The sequence below is a fragment of the Hippopotamus amphibius genome, unplaced genomic scaffold, assembly GCF_030028045.1.
Source record: "Hippopotamus amphibius kiboko isolate mHipAmp2 unplaced genomic scaffold, mHipAmp2.hap2 scaffold_156, whole genome shotgun sequence".
Taxonomy (NCBI): Eukaryota; Metazoa; Chordata; class Mammalia; order Artiodactyla; family Hippopotamidae; genus Hippopotamus; species Hippopotamus amphibius.
Genome location: NW_026648307.1, coordinates 57,575 through 78,007, shown reverse-complemented (window position 1 = coordinate 78,007; position 20,433 = coordinate 57,575). Strand labels below are relative to the sequence as shown.

General features: G+C 41.6%; 1 pseudogene; it reads left to right on the top strand.

Annotated features, from left to right (window-relative positions):
* Positions 1 to 6,328: 6,328 nt before the first annotated feature.
* LOC130843097 (leptin receptor gene-related protein-like) lies at positions 6,329 to 6,845 on the top strand (annotated as a pseudogene).
* Positions 6,846 to 20,433: the final 13,588 nt, after the last annotated feature.

Sequence of the window (20,433 nt, the reverse complement as noted above, 5' to 3'; positions counted from 1 at the left end):
CTTGGACTAAGGTCACAGGCTTAACGGGACTTGGAAGCAGCCACTCTGAGCTTTATGTTGTCTCCTTTTCCCCTGGTATAAGGCTTCGATCAGCTGGCGAGGTCTGGTTTGTGTCTGGTTCATGCAAGTCTAGTCAAAAATAGGAAGCACTTCTTGGATTCCATCTAACAGTCCCCTAGGAAACAGTTTTGCAGACTGCTCGACCTACAGTTAGAAACCTATAAATAAGCAATAAATGGTTTAACACCATGTGATCACAATTTTCTGTAGACTCTGGAGAAACCTGGTTGTGATGAATCTCTTTTGAAATTTCAAAACTGGTTACTTTTCCCAGAGCAGTTAGAGAAAGCTACTTTGACAAAATACTTTGTGGTTTTTTTGTTTGTTTTCTTTTGTTTTGTTTTTTCAGAACACTGACCCTGAGAGAACAAAAATATTCTTAGGAGAAAAGTCGAAGTCTATCAGGTCCTTGAAGTACAAACACAGCCCATGTTGCCTGGGGCATGAGGCTTGGGTTAATTAGAGAACTTAAAGTGAAGGTGGGGGAGGGCAGGTGTGGGAGGAAAGAAAAACAAGGCTTTTGACCTCAAGTGTGTCAGTTAGACTATTGTCACCACTGTTCATAAAGTGATAAGCTTAATTACACTGCCTGGTTCATGCAAGGGAAAAAGATGACACAGTGAGATCTGTTTGCCCGTGTGTAGGTTTGTCTGGGTATGTGTCTTTGTCTTTGGATAATATTAGTGAGGTTCATTGGTAAATGAGCTCTATTGAATTGACTTGAAGAAAAGTAAGCGCTTACAAATAAAATATTTCTACATCTGGAAAATATTCACTATTAACTCAATATCTGGTATAGAAGTCAGTTGTTTGTCATTTAAGTATGCAAATTAATACAGACATGTCTTTAGAGTCATCTACAGAAGTAAGTCATCAATGTTAAAATATACTTAATGTACTTAATGTACAACTTAATGTACAGCTTTCATTGTACCTAGGTACTTTTAATGTTTTCATGTACAACTTTCATTGGACCTAGGTAGTTTTAATGTTGATGACTTAATGGACAACTTAATGTACCACTTAATGTACAACTTTCATTGGATCTAGGTACACTGAGTGTCAATGAAGTCATATCTGTTGCAAAATTTGTCAGCAAGAAAATTAACTCAGTAGGATGATCTTGTCATAGGTCATAAACTAGAGATCAATGGTAGACAAGCTTTTAGGTAAGCTCTCTCAAATGATGTTTTGTGTTTCTGGATTCTTAGTATTTTAAAAGTTGAGAGTTTTGCCACATTAAGTAAAATGATGAGAATTCATTGATGATCGACATCATTTTCAGATAAAATAGTGAAACATTAACTGCTGAACACATCTATGAATACTCAACCTCTGCCTTCTTCAGAAAAACCACTAAATATATTTGGGTTGATTGAACACATATCTTGTACCACATTCGAGAAAAATGGTGTTATGAAAAAAATGTATGTATTAAGAGTTATAAAACACGATCTGGTTTTGAAACACCATTTAATTACACATTTCTTGGTTTTGTAAAGGTTTTAGCGGTTAAAATTGTACTATGTATTTACCGCTAAGATTAAACGATAAGGGAAGCATTTCACTATGTAAAGGAAGCAAGATACGTGTTGTTGGCAGAAGAAGGTATAGAAACTAAAAATATGCTTTGTTGAGAGATAAAAGGAGAACAATTTTTCCCTAAAACTTGCTAATTTTGGATGGACAAAAACAAGGAACACATCATATAGAAACAGAAATTGATAAAAAGTTTTTAAAAGGGGCGGGGCTTTAAAAAGCATTTTGTACAGTGAGGATCAATGCAGATTAACTTAATGAGCTAAATGAACTTTATTATTAACACGAAGCTGGTAGAAGACTGAAATTTGGTTTTCTCTCTCTGCAAGAGAACAAAGATTTCCTGGAATACTGAGCTGCCTGTCACTCCCGATAGGAAGTTTCTTTTTCTAGCTAACTTTCTGAGTTTTCCAGAGGACCCCTGAGGCATCTCAGAGAGAAATATTAGATTAACTAGCATTACTTGGTATGTGGAAGTGCTTAAAAATCATTGTCAAATGAATGATAAGCCTTCTCAGGGTATCCTGGGATTGATGTTATTAATAGAGATAGTCTAAAAATTATGGAATTCCTACAATTCTGGTATGTCCTGAAATTACCAAGTCATAATTCTGGTGATTGTAACCAAGTTTCTTTATGGCTTACCTTGTGACCAGCTGTTTCATCAGGGCTCTCATTCTTTCTGTCATTTAGAGATAGGTATTGTTGTACTCTGATGCTTTTACAAAAGTGTTTCACCTCCGAGAAGATTCACAAGTAAAACCATTTTGACAAGCACTGGTCTCTGAAAAATGTCAGATTCTACCACTGCACTGGGTAAGAAATGTTAAAATCCTATAGAAAACCTGATGGCTTCATAAAACTGCTTAACAAGAAAGACAGCTAGTAAACTAGTAAACATGTTTATCATATTTATGGGTTTCTTGTCTGGAATATTACTGGTTTTGATCTGTGATTTCCAGATATAAGGAAGCCCTTGCCCTCAAGCTACTTATGATACGCAACAATGGAGTAAATTACCTCTGTGAGTAAAATTACAACATGTTTTCTTTTTTCTCTGCTGTGGTTCCTTCAGTAATTAGAGGTTCCTGGGTTCTGAGCAGCCTTATCAGGTAAATAAAAAAGACTGTCTCCTGACATGTGCAGGAATCTTCATATTTGGGGAATGTCCAGAAGAGACAAATCCAGCAAGGCAAAAATCTGATGGCACGCCTTTGGCATGGGTTTCCTAAGCCTGAAAGGGGATTTTTGTTTTTTTGGTTTTTTTTGCAGGCTTTCAGACTGAGACTCTTAAGGAATCCCAGCACAGCCAGTCTGAAAGAGCCCCTATGGTCAGCAGACCAGACTTATTTTAGAAACAAATGAGTCTTGGTTGAATGCTGCTGGATGGAGATGAGGGTCGTTTGTTTAAAGTGATCCTGTTTCAATAGATAGGAAATTCTCATTCTTTTCTTTGAAGTCTGTATTTATGAAAGTTATTGTGCTAGACACACTTTTGCCCTGATGGTCAGGAGAAAAAAAGAATTATCAAGTGGTGGTATCACAGAGGATAGCTACTCACGATGTGTCACGACCTGCTTGAAGTCTGTTGCTAAAAGCACATGTACAATGCTTGTGGGACAACTGGATACAAATGATTAAATGGATGGCCTACAACACGTCTCCCCAGTAACATCCTTCTGAGCCTGTTCATGATGTCTCATTCATTTTCCCCCAACGTGGAGAACTACACAGAAAAGCAGCCTAGGACCGAAGAACATGAATGGATCCGGAGCAGGGAGCAGGTCCCCCCTGGCAACCTCAGGAAAGTGTATTGATTATCAATGCTGTTTATGGAAATATTTACAATCCAAAGGGGAAAGTGATGAAAAAATATTCATAATTGAAGTATGGGGAAATCCTTCTGGCTTACACATGATTACATTTACACTTTAGGCTAACCAAAACAGCCTGCTTGTGGCCTGTTACACACGCGTTGTACATCTGCCTTAGCCATGAAAAAATTATTACATAAAAAATAAAAATAAAAATAAAAATAAAAATGGAATAGCCGTGGTTCAGACATTCAAAGTTGAGTTAAATGGGCATTGTGGATGTGGGTTCAGACACATTCCGAATATTACTGAAAACTTGAGTTGTCTAAACCTTATTAGACTTTAGGACACCATCAGCCATTGTCAAAATGATATCTGCTGGCAGCTGCCACCTGCAAGGTTATGATCTCAAGGTCTTCTTGGTACTATGAAACCTTTCTCCTACTTTAAAAACAGGCATGGCAAATGAGACAGCTCAAGCTATAGCATCCCAGCCAAAGACCACTTCCTTAATAAAGATATATGAAAAGGAAATTTTCCAAAACTCATTTTCCTGGTTGCCACACAGAATCAGAGGACCCTTTTGAAAAATATGACAAAATGTATTTTACCCATTATCCCCATTGTAATATGTCTAATAGTTTTCAAATGTCTGTCCAGGTGCTATGACAAAGCAATAAGAGGCAAACACAAATTTCCCAAGAGCAAATATGGATGCTAAACTTTGAACTCGAGATTACTTCCCACACTGTGTCCATTCCCAAATCAGGTAGGACCACTCCTGAAGGAATTGTAACTGAGCAGGACTCTAAGAGGCCCTCCCAGAATAGACCGCCACCCATGTCCTCCGCCTGCCTTAAGTCTGTAAAAAATCTTTAGTCAAAGAATGAATTGAGTCCAAGTGATGAGAAAACAGACAAAGAAAGGAAAAGAGTCAAGCAAGACAAACGAATAATACTTTAGGCATTACACAAAGTCAAGGATCTTTAAATCTACCCCAAAGACTGTAGATGATATTCTCACCCATGTCCTTTGACCTGTTTTGCGGATACTGAAAGCCCTACCAGGTGGAAGACGTTCACTGTATGCTGCCCTTAAGCACGTAGACCCCAGACCAGTTGGAAGCAGACGTTTGATGATGCTGACTCCCCATAGGCTCCGCACCAACCCATCAGAAGACTGTCCGCGAGCTGACTAGGCCCTGCTCCTTGAACACTACAGGACTCCTCACTACACCCTCCAGGATGGGATACACAGACTCAAAGCCGCTAGTCCACGTGCCTCCTTGGCTTGCAAAGCTAGAAAGGTATTTCTTTCTACGTCATCCGAAACTCTGTCTCTGAGATAAAATTGGCGCCAGGGCGCAGAGGACAAATTCTGGTAACGAGAAGTGGTGGGAACCCAGCAGCAGCGGGAAGGACAGCGCCCTGGTTGGGGCTGAGGGCTGGGCCAGTTTCCTAGGGCAAAACCTGGAGCGGAGTCCTGAGGAGGCGTGTCGGGGGGGAGCAGGGCCGGCGCTGTGGGTGCAGACCTGGGATCTCAGGGAGGCCGGTTCCCCATCTGAGCGGAGGGGGCAGAGAAGCCTTGGTGGCCTCGAGGGGAGTCGGGGATGCACAGGGCCCTCGCTTCATTGGCCTTCTTCAAGTCCCCTGGGCTGGAGTCCAGAAGCCCTTTTCTGACACCCTCATGCTCAAGTCCCTTCTTTTCTTTAATTTTTAAAATAAAGACTTATTGTATTTTTTACAATGTTTTAAGGCTACTTTCCATTTACAGGTATTTCAAAATATGCCTCACATTGGTCAGAACATCCATCATCCAAAAATGGAGAAACAATAAATGCCGGAGAGGGTGTGGAGAAAAGTGCAGGAGCCCTCCTGCACTGTTGGTGGGAAAGTAAATTGGTACAGCCACTGTGGAGAACAGTAGGGAGGTTCCTTAAAAAACTAAAAATAGAACTACCATATGAACCAGCAACCCCACTACTGGGCATACACCTGGAGAAAACCATAATTTAAAAAGATACATGTGCCACAATGCTCACTGCAGCACTGTTTCCAATAGCCCGGACATGGAAGCAACCTAAATGTCCTTTGACATATGAATGAAGAAGATGTGGCACATATATACCCTGGAATATTACTCAGCCTTAAAAAGGAAGGAAACTGAGTTATTGTAGGGAGGTGGATGGACCTAGAGTCTGTCATACTGAGTGAAGTAAATTAGAAACAGAAAAACTAATACCATATGCGAACACATGTATATGGACTCTAGAAAACTAACACTGATGAACCTAGTGGCAGGGCAGGAATAGAGACGCACAGAAGACACAGTGGGGGGTGGGGAAGCTGGGACAACTTGCGAGAGTAGCGCTGATGTATACATCCTACCAAATGTGAAATAGATAGCGAATGGGAAGCTGCTGCACAGCACAGGGAGATCAGCTCCCTGCTTTGTGAAGACCTAAAGGGGTGGGATAGGGAGGGTGAGAGGGAGGCTCACCAGGGAGGGGATGTGGGGATATATGCATACATATAGCTGATTCACTTTGGTGTACAGCAGAAACTAACACAATACTGTAAAACAAGTATACTCTAATAAAGATGAAAAACAATTTTTTAAAGGTTCCCAATATTCCTTGCATTGTGCGGTGAATACATCCTTGAGCCCATCTTGCAATACGTTGCGCCCTCCCCTCCCCGGCTCCTGTAGTGTTCCTCCCCACCCCGCACTGGCAGCCGCTCCTTTCTTGAATATATCTGTGAGTCTGCTTCTTCCTCGTTGTGTACACTAATGTTTTGTATTTTGCCACATTCCACACGTACCTGATATCATACCTTGGTATCGTATATACTTGAAAAAGGAGGTAAAGTGCAGAAACACCTAGAAAAGTGACCTTAACCCTGACTGAGTCAAGAATGAGGAAAAGGAGTGGCCCTATGAACCACAAGAGATGGTGTTGTACTTTAGACCTGGCAAAAAAGATAGACCAGCCCTGGCAGGAAGCCGGAAGCAGCCGCGGCCCCCGCTCGGGAGACCTGGCTGGCGTTAAAGCTCTCGTGGCGTCATCTTTCAGAGGGGCTATTGGGTGACTTTTCTTGTGCTGGGATGTGCCTTAGAGGATTATGGCATTTACTGGCCCTTGTTTGTCCTGCTGTTCCACGCCATCTCGCCCAGCCCGTAATTTCATTGCCAAAGGAGCGACGTATGACGGCGATGCAACAAGTAGTGCCTGTCGGCAACGGGCGTGTTTTTTCACTACTGGAATTGTTGTTTCTGCCTTTGGATTTCCTGTTTTTCTTGCTCGTGTGGCTGTGATCGGATGGGGAGCCTGTGGCCTGGTACTGGCAAGGCAAGGCAGTGATTTTGCTTACAATTCAAGGTTTTTTCCTTGTATTTGGAAGAGGAGATGATTTTAGCTGGGAGCAGTGGTAGCATGCGCTTTGTTTTGATAAAATGCATTGAATTTCTTAGAATTCATACTGTACGTAAATGTGTGCCCATGTGGCCTTTTCCTGTGAAATGTAATATGCTGGGTTTTTTTTTACGCCTTTGTAATCATGTTCACTTTAAGGAGGACTACATAAGGAAAGGGTAGTTTTACCCCCAGCCAGTAGACCTCTCCATTTACTCAAGTTGAATTATGCTATTTGTGTAGCTGTTCCTATAGTCACGGTGCTCTTAGAAAATATGTTAACACAGTCTTGTAGACTGTTGCTCCCTCAGTGTGCTGCATCTCCACCTTCCGCCCAGGGGTGTGCCTGGGTGGGCGCAGAGCACCGGAGCTGTCTCAGCTCTGCTCAGGACTGCCGAGATATGCTTGTGGCCCAAAGAGACGGAGGCGGCTCCCTCTGTGTGTTGCAGACTCTTGCTTCTCCAAGCGTGGTCCAAGAACATCCAGATCTTGAAGTGTGGTCCATAGGAGCTTATTACAAATGCGGAATCTGAGGCCCCACCCCCAACCCAGTGCATTTTGATGTGATCCCAAGGGAATCGTATGCACGTTCAAGTTTGAGACGCTCTGTCATGGGGGAATAAGCATTGCCTTCCCCTTGGCTGAACCACTTAACCACTCTGGTGTTAGCTACTTGTAAACACTGTTTCTCCTGCCCCTTATGCGGAGGCCTAGTTCAGACTCTCCTTGGTGTTTGTGAAATGTCCTAACCTATCATTTGTAAGCTGTTCCTCAGGTCTGGGAAGTGTTCTCAGTAGGGAACAGCGGTGGCTTCATGTTTTCGAAAGGCAGTGGCTGTCCTCGCAGTGCTGGGGCGACAGAGCCCCACCCCGGGAGGCAGGGGAGGGAGGCTGGGCTGGAACTGGCCCCTGCTTTAGCAGGCTGGGGAAGAATGGATAAGTAACACTGTTTAATTTCCCTTTATAATCTGACATTTCTCCTCAGTTCCTTCTCTCTGCTGCCCCCCACCCACCCTCACCAGCTCCACCAGCCCCTCACCCCCACAAACACACACACTCCCAGCAGTTCTGATTTGCCCTCACTTCTTCGTGGCTCAGCTTCTCCTTTCTGTAGAGACATGGAGCTAAGTAAGCCAGCAGAGGGGGAGCTGCTTAATTTTATTGACATGTGATGTACTTGTTGTCTTTCATGTCCTGTAGGACTTTTAAAATATATGTATGTAACACTTTATGCTACTTTTAAATGAAGCGCTGAGAATTCATGTCATACTGGGTCATGTAATCACAGTTTTCCTGGTTCAAGTTTTTGTCCAAGACCTATCAAGAAAGGGAAATATGGGAACTAGAACCACTTGATTAGAATATAAGCAATGACTGTAAAGCATTGTTAATGTGTGATAACTGACATACATTCCCAACACTGAAACCTTGAAGTTTATAACCCCTCCACGTTCTGGAATGATGCTGGGATCAGGAGAAGATAAGAGCGATACTAAAACAGTAATGTGCAGAGTGATATTTGAGCCTTGGGCATGATTTAATGTTTTCAATGTTCTATGTATGTATAGAATTGTTAAAGTTGTTGTTTCCAATATTTATATTAGAAAGATTACACAGACACTTTATAACTTTAACCAGCATTTTTAATAACACTTGCACTTACTGTAATGTAATAAATTTCACTTTTAACAGAAAAGAAAAAAAAATACACCAAACCTTGATTGACAGCCATGCTTTACAAACATTCAAGAAAACTTAATTCTGCTCTTACACAGTCTTTGTCATATACACTAGATTTTCGTATATTGTCAGATTCCACATAGAAGTGATATCATTCATACTTGAAAAGGAAGATACAATGAAGAAACACCTACAAAAGTGAACTTCACCCAGACTGAGTCAAGAATGAAGAAAAGAAGGAGTGGTCGTATTAGCCACAAAAGAGATAGGGTTCTCTTTTTAAACCTTCCAGAAATGAGTCCACTAAGCCTTGACTGACAGGGTTGTCTTACAACATTCCATGGACTAAACACATAATTTTGACATGTAAAAGGAGAACAAATGACCTTATCTACAAAACTGAGATGGAGACACACATGTGCAAAGCAGTCTGATGGTTACCGGGGGAAGGGGATGGGGAGGGATGAATTGGAAGACTGTGATTGACATGTTAGACGCTCATGTATATAAAATAGACAATAAGGACCTATGTATAGCACAGGGAACTCTGTTCAATACTCTGTAAGGGCTCATATGGGAAAAGAATCTAAAGAAGAGTGGATACATGTATATGTATAACTGATTGACTGTGCTGTACACCTGAAACTCACCCAACATTTTACATCAACTCCACTCCAATAACATTTGTTTAAAAAGGAAAACAAAGCAACAAAACTTTACCTGAGAAAGAAAATATAGGTGAAAGCAAAATACTCAGTGGCTGGTTTATATGTATTACAAAAAAGAAAAAGACAAAAGACAAAAACACAAAGACAGAGATGGTTCTGTGAAAGCAAACTTCTGGCAGGATTCTGAAGAGAAGACGAGACTGGGCAGGGTGAGCCAGGCTAGGAGTGAAAAGGAAACAACGACAGACAACAGACAAGAGGTGGACTTTATGAGCATCCTTACTGCAAGTACGTGAAGATGAAGACTGAATGAATAAACACCTGCAAAAATAACCTGAAACCAGAGCGAGTCAAGAAGGAAGAAAAGCAGGAGTAGCCCTATGAACCACAAAAGAGATGCTGTATGTTGCACAGAAGAAGATACACCAAACCTTGAGTGAAAGCTGTGTTTTGCAAACATTTAAAGCACAATTAACCCTACTCTTACACATAGTCTTTGTTAGATACCCTATCTTTTCATATTTTGTCACATTCCACATACAAGTGATATCATACACACTTGCAAAGGAGGATAAAATGAAGAAAGAACTGCAAAAGTGAACTTAAAGCAGATTTAGTCAAGAAAAAAGAAAGCAGCAGTAGCCCCATGAAGCACAAAAGAGATGGGGTTCACTTCTAAACCTTGCAAAAAAGGACACATCAAATCTTGATTGACAGCTGTGTTTTACAAACTTTCAAGAACAATTAGTTCTGCTCTTACACAGTCTTAAAAGATAGAAGAGAGAGAACAGTGCCCCTGCTCTTACTGTCAAGTAGCATAACCTTGACCCCCAAACCAGAAACAACACATAGAGAAAAAAATAAGAGACCAATATCAACACATATGAACACCGCACGGGAAGAGTCAACTGAATCCAGCCATGAATGTAAAAGAGAATGTGCGTGACATGTGGATTCTCTTCCAGGAATATAGTTAGTTTAACAGAACGAAATCACTGTAACTCACAGCATTCATGGCATCAAGGAGGGGAACTATATGAACTTTGCAAAAAAATGCTTTAAAAAACCCTCTACCTAAAATCCATTTCCAGTTTATGTTAAAAACCCAGGAAAATGGACCAGAACCCTATGGTCCTTGCACCCCATGTCCTCTGCCTGCCTTTTATCTTTCAAAAACCTGTAGTCAAAGAATAATTTTCATCAGAGGAGTGAGAAAATGCAGAAAGAAAGAAAACAGTCAAAGGAGACCAAATAATAAGAGTGTAGTCGTTACCATAGCCAAGGACTTTAAGTTCCCTCTCAAGGGCTGCAGATAATATTCTGAGCCATAGCCTGGAAGATTGTGATTGACATGTACACACTAATGTGTATAAAATATAAAATATACACTAGTGTGTCTGTCTTAGTGTTTCAGCATCTGCAAGACAGCAAATGCTGAAACGCCCACCAGGTGGAGACATTCACTCCATGATGACCAGGCTGGAGCCATGACAGAAGCTGCCAGGACTCCAAGCACTGGCTTGAAGAAATAGAAACAAATCGACCCCGGAACTGAAGATTAACGGTACATAAGACAAACACGAGGACGTTCGTAAGACCACCAATGACCGATGTCGCAAAGACTGTCAGAGCTGACTGCTGTTTTGCATGTAGCCCCCTCCCTCAGCCTATAAAAGCTCTTGCCCACTGATGGGGGTGCGGGGTGAATAGGAGTGGATAGGAGTCCGCCCTCCCCACTGGTTACCAGCGTCCAAAATAAAGCAAACTTTGGGATTCCCCTGGTGGTCCCGTGGCTAAGACTCTGCACTCCCAGAACAGGGGGGCCAGGTTCGATCCCTGGGGGGGGAACTAGATCCCCCATGTGTGCCTCAACTAAGACCCGGTACAGCATAAAGAAATAAACACGTGCATACACACAGAAAAAGTAAAGCAAACTTTCTTTTCCAACAACCTTGCCTCTTTCTCAGCTTTTGAGCGGTGAGCAGCTGGACCCCACTTTTGCTTACACCAGCCAACAAGTAGGTTTCTGGTATGATCCTTAGGAATTTCTATGTATAGTACGATGTCATATGCCATCAGTGACAGTTTTCCCTCTTTTCCAATTTGGATTTTTTTTAGTTTTCTTCCCCTGATTGCTGTGGCTAGGACTTCCAAACCTATGTTGAATAAAAGTGGAGGGGGACTTCCCTGGTGGTCCCATGGTTAAGCCTCCACTCTTGCACTACAGGGGACATGGGTTCTATCCCTGGTCAAGGAACTAAGATCACACATGCTGAGCAGCACAGCCAGAAAGAAATAAAAGAAAGAAAGAAAGAAAGAAAGAAAGAAAGAAAGAAAGAAAGAAAGAAAGAAAGAAAGAAAGAAAGAACGGAGGAAGGAAGGAAAGAAGGGAGGAAAAGAAGAAAAAGTGGACAGAGTGGACATCCTTCCTCTTCATCTTAGGGAAAATACTTTCATTTTTTCATCATTGAAAATGATATTTGCTGTGCATTTTTTCTATATGGCCTTTATTTTGTTGAGGTAGAGTCCCTCTATGCCCACTTTCTGGAGAGTTTTTATCAAAATAGGGTGTTCACTGGGATACCAAAATGTACACTCTAAATATATGCAGTTTATCTTATGTTAACTGTATCTCAATAAATGTTCTTAAAAAATAAATAAATAAATAAGTAAAACAGTAAAAAAAAAAAATGGGTGTTCAATTTTCGCAAAATCTTTCTCTGCATCTGTTGAGATGATCATATGGGGAAGAATCCTGGATTCTTTACCCCTCACTCTCTCCATATCCTAGAGTTCTGACAGGCTTGGCCCTGGCAACCTTTGCTGCAGTGCTTGCACCTGGACAAATGTCTTCTTGAGCAGCAGCCTACAAAGAAACTACAAGAGACTAAACATGACAAATACATGCACAGTTAGGGCAAATTATGAACAAGATACAAAGAGACCAAAAACCCAGCTGCCACTTCTGAGGTGGAGAACAAGAGCAGGGTCCTGGTCAGGACGCACCCCCAAGGGGGCGGGCAGACCACGCCAGCCACGCCTCCAGCCCCACCCCTGGACCCGCCCCACCCTCCCACATCTCAGGGGCCAGCTCCTTCCCCCAACAGACAGCAGACAAGGGGCTCTCTTCCTCCTGTCCCTCCCTCCTGCTGCACCACGAGCCCCAGGAAAGCCTTGACTGAATTTCTCGTCTTTCCTTGTATCAATGTCTGTTCACTAAGGCGTCCAAGAACCCTGCTCGGTCATATACTCTTCTGGGTTCCGCACACTCCTAGGTTGGCCCCAGCCTCCATATCATCCCCTCCTCCCTCCCTGCGTTCTAGATGCTTCGGCCCCCAATCCCCACCCCTCCCTGGGCCCTGCCTCCTTTGCAGCCTCCACTGTGGTCTCCATGCGTTTCCCCTCTTCACACATCTCAGCATCTTGCAAAGTCAGCTGAAGGACGATTTCGACTTTGGAGGTGGACATCAGCTTTCCTGCAGGGCTTCCCCAGATGCTGGAGGCCCCTCCCAGACCCGCTCGGAGAGCAATCCTGCCCTTCTGAGCCTGGTCCCAGCTGGACCCTGGAACGCCCGTCCTCAAGTCCTACGCTCTAGTCCTCACGCCAAGCCCGCACTTCATTGGCCTCTTCACGTCCCTGGGCTGCAGTCCAGGAACGCTTTTCGGACACCCTCCTGCTCAAGTCCCTTCCTTTTTGTACGTTTTAAAATAAAGATTTCTTTTACTGTCTACAATTCTTGACTGCTACTTTCCCTTTACAATTCTTTCAAAATGTGCCTCACGCTGGTCAGAATGACAGTCATCAAACAGTCTCGAATCCATAAACGCTGGAGAGGCTGTGGAGCAATGGGAAGCCTCCTGCACTGTTGCCAGGGCTGTGAAGTGATACAGCCACGATAGAGAACAGTATGGAGGCTCCTTAAAAAACTAAAAATAGAACTAGCTTATGAACCAGCAATCCCACTCCTGGGCATAGACCCTGAGGAAACCACAATCCAAAAAGAAACATGTACCGCAATGTTCACTGCAACACTATTTACAATAGCCAGACATGGAAGCAACCTAAATGCCCATCCACAGATGAATGGATAAGGAGGATGTGGCCCATACACACACTGGAATATTACTCTGCCATGAAAAGGGACAAAATTGAGTTATTTGTAGGGAGGTGGATGGACCTAGAGTCTGTCATACAGAGTGAAGTAAGCCAGAAAGAGAAAAACAAATACCATACGTTAATTCATATATAGGGAATCTAAAAAAATGGTACTGATGAACCCAGTGACAGGGCAAGAAGACACATGCAGAAGTAGAGAACAGACATGAGGACACAGGGTAGGGGGCGAAGGGGAAGGTGGGACGAAGTGACAGAGTAGCATAGACATATATATACTACCAACTGTAAAATAGATAGCCAGTGGGAAACTGCTGTATAACAAAGGGAGTTCAACTCCATGATGGACGATGCCTTAGGGAGCCTGGACGGGGAGGGTGGGGGGGAGACCAGGGAGGGAGGGAATACGGGGATATGTGTATAAACACAGATGATTGAACTTGCTGTACCTCAAAAAAAAAAAAAGTAAATTAAAAAAAAAAAAAGCTAAAGAATGACCCAGATTGCAGAATTCGAACATTGGTCTGGGCCTGGTAAAAGTATTTTTTAAAACAGCTAAAGAATGACCCAGATTGTGTAATTCTTGCCTTCGTCCGTGGCTGTGCAATGCCTATGCCCATTGAAACACTGCTATGTTGTGCTGCACACATCCTAGGTACAAGAACTTTTTGTATAAAAACTAAAGAATGACCCAGATTGTATAATTCTAACGTTGGTCTGGGCCTGGTAAAAGTATTTTGTATCACAGCTAAGGAATGACCCAGATTGTGTAATTCTTGCCTTGGTCTTTGGGTATGCAATGGCTGTGTCCATGCAAACAGTGCTATGTTTCCCAGCACACATCCTAGGTACAATTGTTGTTGGTATAACAGCTAACGAATGACCAGATTGTGTCATTCTTGAAGGGATCTTAGGCTGGTAAGTGCCTAAACAAAATGAAACTTGACCGTGGTTGGCTGCAAAAGCCCCAGCCACAAGGATTTTTAGTAGAACAGTTAAAGAATGACCCAGATTGCGTAATTCTTGCATTGGTCTGTGGCTGGTACAAATATTTTGTATAACAGCTAAAGACAGACCTAGATAGTATAATTCTAGCATTGGTCTGGGCCTGGTAAAAGTATTTTTTAAAACAGCTAAAGAATGACCCAGATTGTATAATTCTAACATTGGTCTGGGCCTGGTAAAAGTATTTTGTATCACAGCTAAGGAATGACCCAGATTGTGTAATTCTTGCCTTGGTCTCTGGGTATGCAATGGCTGTGTCCATGCAAACAGTGCTATGTTTCCCAGCACACATCCTAGGTACAATTGTTGTTGGTATAACAGCTAACGAATGACCAGATTGTGTCATTCTTGAAGGGATCTTAGGCTGGTAAGTGCCTAAACAAAATGAAACTTGACCGTGGTTGGCTGCAAAAGCCCCAGCCACAAGGATTTTTAGTAGAACAGTTAAAGAATGACCCAGATGGCGTAATTCTTGCATTGGTCTGTGGCTGGTACAAATATTTTGTATAACAGCTAAAGACAGACCTAGATAGTATAATTCTAGCATTGGTCTGGGCCTGGTAAAAGTATTTTTTAAAACAGCTAAAGAATGACCCAGATTGTATAATTCTAACATTGGTCTGGGCCTGGTAAAAGTATTTTGTATCACAGCTAAGGAATGACCCAGATTGTGTAATTCTTGCCTTGGTCTCTGGGTATGCAATGGCTGTGTCCATGCAAACAGTGCTATGTTTCCCAGCACACATCCTAGGTACAATTGTTGTTGGTATAACAGCTAACGAATGACCAGATTGTGTCATTCTTGAAGGGATCTTAGGCTGGTAAGTGCCTAAACAAAATGAAACTTGACCGTGGTTGGCTGCAAAAGCCCCAGCCACAAGGATTTTTAGTAGAACAGTTAAAGAATGACCCAGATTGTGTAATTCTTGCCTTGGTCTTTGGGTATGCAATGGCTGTGTCCATGCAAACAGTGCTATGTTTCCCAGCACACATCCTAGGTACAAGAACTTTTTGTATAAAAACTAAAGAATGACCCAGATTGTGTAATTCTTGAAGGGCTCTTTGGTTGGAATTGCCTAAGCATATTGAAACTGTACTGTGTTTTGCTGCAAACATTCTAGCTACAAGTAGTTTTAGTAGAACAGCTAAAGAATGTCCCAGATTGTGTAATTCTTGGAGGGCTCTTTGGCTGGTAAGTTACTCAGCCCAGTGACTTACTGCTGTTTTTTTTTTCTTTGCAGCAACAGTTTATCGAGTGGTGTCATATTTGGTTTCACACCCTCATTCGCCAGATCCACTGCCTCTGTGAAAAGGTCACATTGCCTTCCGTCCCAGGATAGAAATTCAGGACTGCATTCAAAGGAGCAGTTGCACCTCAGATTTTATCATGGAATTACTTACTTTGTTTATCAAGGACAAGGCAATGGAAATTCTAACAAGGATGGTGATTAAATTCCTCACAGAGATGGTAGTGAATTTTATAGAAGAAAGATTAATGATGCATGGAACACAGCAGGCTTTGACACCCTTTCACTGGTTGGTGACATGTGCTGTCACAGAGATGCTGCTATTTGTACTACTCAAGAAAGCTTCAGTGGTCTACAACCGGTTGGGCATAAATTGTCTACAAAAGAAGGTCATATATGTCTTTAAAAACATGTTTTGTCGCCAACCGGCAGAACTCACAGATGTCACTGTGGTTTAATTTCTATGTATACATATCTGTTCAGTATCTATGCTATCCTTAGGAAATCTGAGAAGATAAAATAATGTATTACTGTATAAGAGGAGCCGTCATGGAGGGATGTTGACAGCAGAGATTTTGGATTGCGTATGGATTAGAAATCCCAACTCCGCCCGCTGAAGAAGGCCATTTGAAGAAGACTGACTTGAAAGCAGGGAAATGTCTCTAACATGATGATCTTGATGGTCAGAAGACACTGATTACTATGTTGGCTTCTTGTGGTTCTTAAAATGCCGTTTCCGCAAACACGCGAAAAAGTTAGAAACCAAACCTTTGCTCTCACCGGCAACATCCTAAACGTGCCCTCCTCACAATGAATAGACTTGACCCTGGACAAATAAAGGATTCCCGACCTGTACTGTGGTCTCACGCCTGGTTCTGTGCTGATCTTTTTCTTTTGCTTGGGGGAGTCTCCAGCTGGGCTCAGAGCAGGGGAGGGGCCCGATTGTAACTGAGCAGGACTCTAGGAGGCCTCCGCAGTATAGCCCCCCACCTATGAACTTGACCTGCCTTTTCTGTGTAGAAATCTTGGTTCCAAAAACCAATTTATGGGCTTCCCGTAGTCCAGTGGTGAAGACTCTGTGCTTGCCCTGGCAACTGGGTAAATGCCCCAGTGGGCACTCTGAGGCCCCTTCCACCTTGTCTGTCTGGGCAACATTCGGTTCCCGTCTGAAGATTTTCCACTTTGGAAATCCCACGTGTAAGGTGCCACTTGGACTAAGGTCACAGGCTTAACGGGACTTGGAAGCAGCCACTCTGAGCTTTATGTTGTCTCCTTTTCCCCTGGTATAAGGCTTCGATCAGCTGGCGAGGTCTGGTTTGTGTCTGGTTCATGCAAGTCTAGTCAAAAATAGGAAGCACTTCTTGGATTCCATCTAACAGTCCCCTAGGAAACAGTTTTGCAGACTGCTCGACCTACAGTTAGAAACCTATAAATAAGCAATAAATGGTTTAACACCATGTGATCACAATTTTCTGTAGACTCTGGAGAAACCTGGTTGTGATGAATCTCTTTTGAAATTTCAAAACTGGTTACTTTTCCCAGAGCAGTTAGAGAAAGCTACTTTGACAAAATACTTTGTGGTTTTTTTGTTTGTTTTCTTTTGTTTTGTTTTTTCAGAACACTGACCCTGAGAGAACAAAAATATTCTTAGGAGAAAAGTCGAAGTCTATCAGGTCCTTGAAGTACAAACACAGCCCATGTTGCCTGGGGCATGAGGCTTGGGTTAATTAGAGAACTTAAAGTGAAGGTGGGGGAGGGCAGGTGTGGGAGGAAAGAAAAACAAGGCTTTTGACCTCAAGTGTGTCAGTTAGACTATTGTCACCACTGTTCATAAAGTGATAAGCTTAATTACACTGCCTGGTTCATGCAAGGGAAAAAGATGACACAGTGAGATCTGTTTGCCCGTGTGTAGGTTTGTCTGGGTATGTGTCTTTGTCTTTGGATAATATTAGTGAGGTTCATTGGTAAATGAGCTCTATTGAATTGACTTGAAGAAAAGTAAGCGCTTACAAATAAAATATTTCTACATCTGGAAAATATTCACTATTAACTCAATATCTGGTAGAGAAGTCAGTTGTTTGTCATTTAAGTATGCAAATTAATACAGACATGTCTTTAGAGTCATCTACAGAAGTAAGTCATCAATGTTAAAATATACTTAATGTACTTAATGTACAACTTAATGTACAGCTTTCATTGTACCTAGGTACTTTTAATGTTTTCATGTACAACTTTCATTGGACCTAGGTAGTTTTAATGTTGATGACTTAATGGACAACTTAATGTACCACTTAATGTACAACTTTCATTGGACCTAGGTACACTGAGTGTCAATGAAGTCATATCTGTTGCAAAATTTGTCAGCAAGAAAATTAACTCAGTAGGATGATCTTGTCATAGGTCATAAACTAGAGATCAATGGTAGACAAGCTTTTAGGTAAGCTCTCTCAAATGATGTTTTGTGTTTCTGGATTCTTAGTATTTTAAAAGTTGAGAGTTTTGCCACATTAAGTAAAATGATGAGAATTCATTGATGATCGACATCATTTTCAGATAAAATAGTGAAACATTAACTGCTGAACACATCTATGAATACTCAACCTCTGCCTTCTTCAGAAAAACCACTAAATATATTTGGGTTGATTGAACACATATCTTGTACCACATTCGAGAAAAATGGTGTTATGAAAAAAATGTATGTATTAAGAGTTATAAAACACGATCTGGTTTTGAAACACCATTTAATTACACATTTCTTGGTTTTGTAAAGGTTTTAGCGGTTAAAATTGTACTATGTATTTACCGCTAAGATTAAACGATAAGGGAAGCATTTCACTATGTAAAGGAAGCAAGATACGTGTTGTTGGCAGAAGAAGGTATAGAAACTAAAAATATGCTTTGTTGAGAGATAAAAGGAGAACAATTTTTCCCTAAAACTTGCTAATTTTGGATGGACAAAAACAAGGAACACATCATATAGAAACAGAAATTGATAAAAAGTTTTTAAAAGGGGCGGGGCTTTAAAAAGCATTTTGTACAGTGAGGATCAATGCAGATTAACTTAATGAGCTAAATGAACTTTATTATTAACACGAAGCTGGTAGAAGACTGAAATTTGGTTTTCTCTCTCTGCAAGAGAACAAAGATTTCCTGGAATACTGAGCTGCCTGTCACTCCCGATAGGAAGTTTCTTTTTCTAGCTAACTTTCTGAGTTTTCCAGAGGACCCCTGAGGCATCTCAGAGAGAAATATTAGATTAACTAGCATTACTTGGTATGTGGAAGTGCTTAAAAATCATTGTCAAATGAATGATAAGCCTTCTCAGGGTATCCTGGGATTGATGTTATTAATAGAGATAGTCTAAAAATTATGGAATTCCTACAATTCTGGTATGTCCTGAAATTACCAAGTCATAATTCTGGTGATTGTAACCAAGTTTCTTTATGGCTTACCTTGTGACCAGCTGTTTCATCAGGGCTCTCATTCTTTCTGTCATTTAGAGATAGGTATTGTTGTACTCTGATGCTTTTACAAAAGTGTTTCACCTCCGAGAAGATTCACAAGTAAAACCATTTTGACAAGCACTGGTCTCTGAAAAATGTCAGATTCTACCACTGCACTGGGTAAGAAATGTTAAAATCCTATAGAAAACCTGATGGCTTCATAAAACTGCTTAACAAGAAAGACAGCTAGTAAACTAGTAAACATGTTTATCATATTTATGGGTTTCTTGTCTGGAATATTACTGGTTTTGATCTGTGATTTCCAGATATAAGGAAGCCCTTGCCCTCAAGCTACTTATGATACGCAACAATGGAGTAAATTACCTCTGTGAGTAAAATTACAACATGTTTTCTTTTTTCTCTGCTGTGGTTCCTTCAGTAATTAGAGGTTCCTGGGTTCTGAGCAGCCTTATCAGGTAAATAAAAAAGACTGTCTCCTGACATGTGCAGGAATCTTCATATTTGGGGAATGTCCAGAAGAGACAAATCCAGCAAGGCAAAAATCTGATGGCACGCCTTTGGCATGGGTTTCCTAAGCCTGAAAGGGGATTTTTGTTTTTTTGTTTTTTTTTGCAGGCTTTCAGACTGAGACTCTTAAGGAATCCCAGCACAGCCAGTCTGAAAGAGCCCCTATGGTCAGCAGACCAGACTTATTTTAGAAACAAATGAGTCTTGGTTGAATGCTGCTGGATGGAGATGAGGGTCGTTTGTTTAAAGTGATCCTGTTTCAATAGATAGGAAATTCTCATTCTTTTCTTTGAAGTCTGTATTTATGAAAGTTATTGTGCTAGACACACTTTTGCCCTGATGGTCAGGAGAAAAAAAGAATTATCAAGTGGTGGTATCGCAGAGGATAGCTACTCACGATGTGTCACGACCTGCTTGAAGTCTGTTGCTAAAAGCACATGTACAATGCTTGTGGGACAACTGGATACAAATGATTAAATGGATGGCCTACAACACGTCTCCCCAGTAACATCCTTCTGAGCCTGTTCATGATGTCTCATTCATTTTCCCCCAACGTGGAGAACTACACAGAAAAGCAGCCTAGGACCGAAGAACATGAATGGATCCGGAGCAGGGAGCAGGTCCCCCCTGGCAACCTCAGGAAAGTGTATTGATTATCAATGCTGTTTATGGAAATATTTACAATCCAAAGGGGAAAGTGATGAAAAAATATTCATAATTGAAGTATGGGGAAATCCTTCTGGCTTACACATGATTACATTTACACTTTAGGCTAACCAAAACAGCCTGCTTGTGGCCTGTTACACACGCGTTGTACATCTGCCTTAGCCATGAAAAAATTATTACATAAAAAATAAAAATAAAAATAAAAATAAAAATGGAATAGCCGTGGTTCAGACATTCAAAGTTGAGTTAAATGGGCAT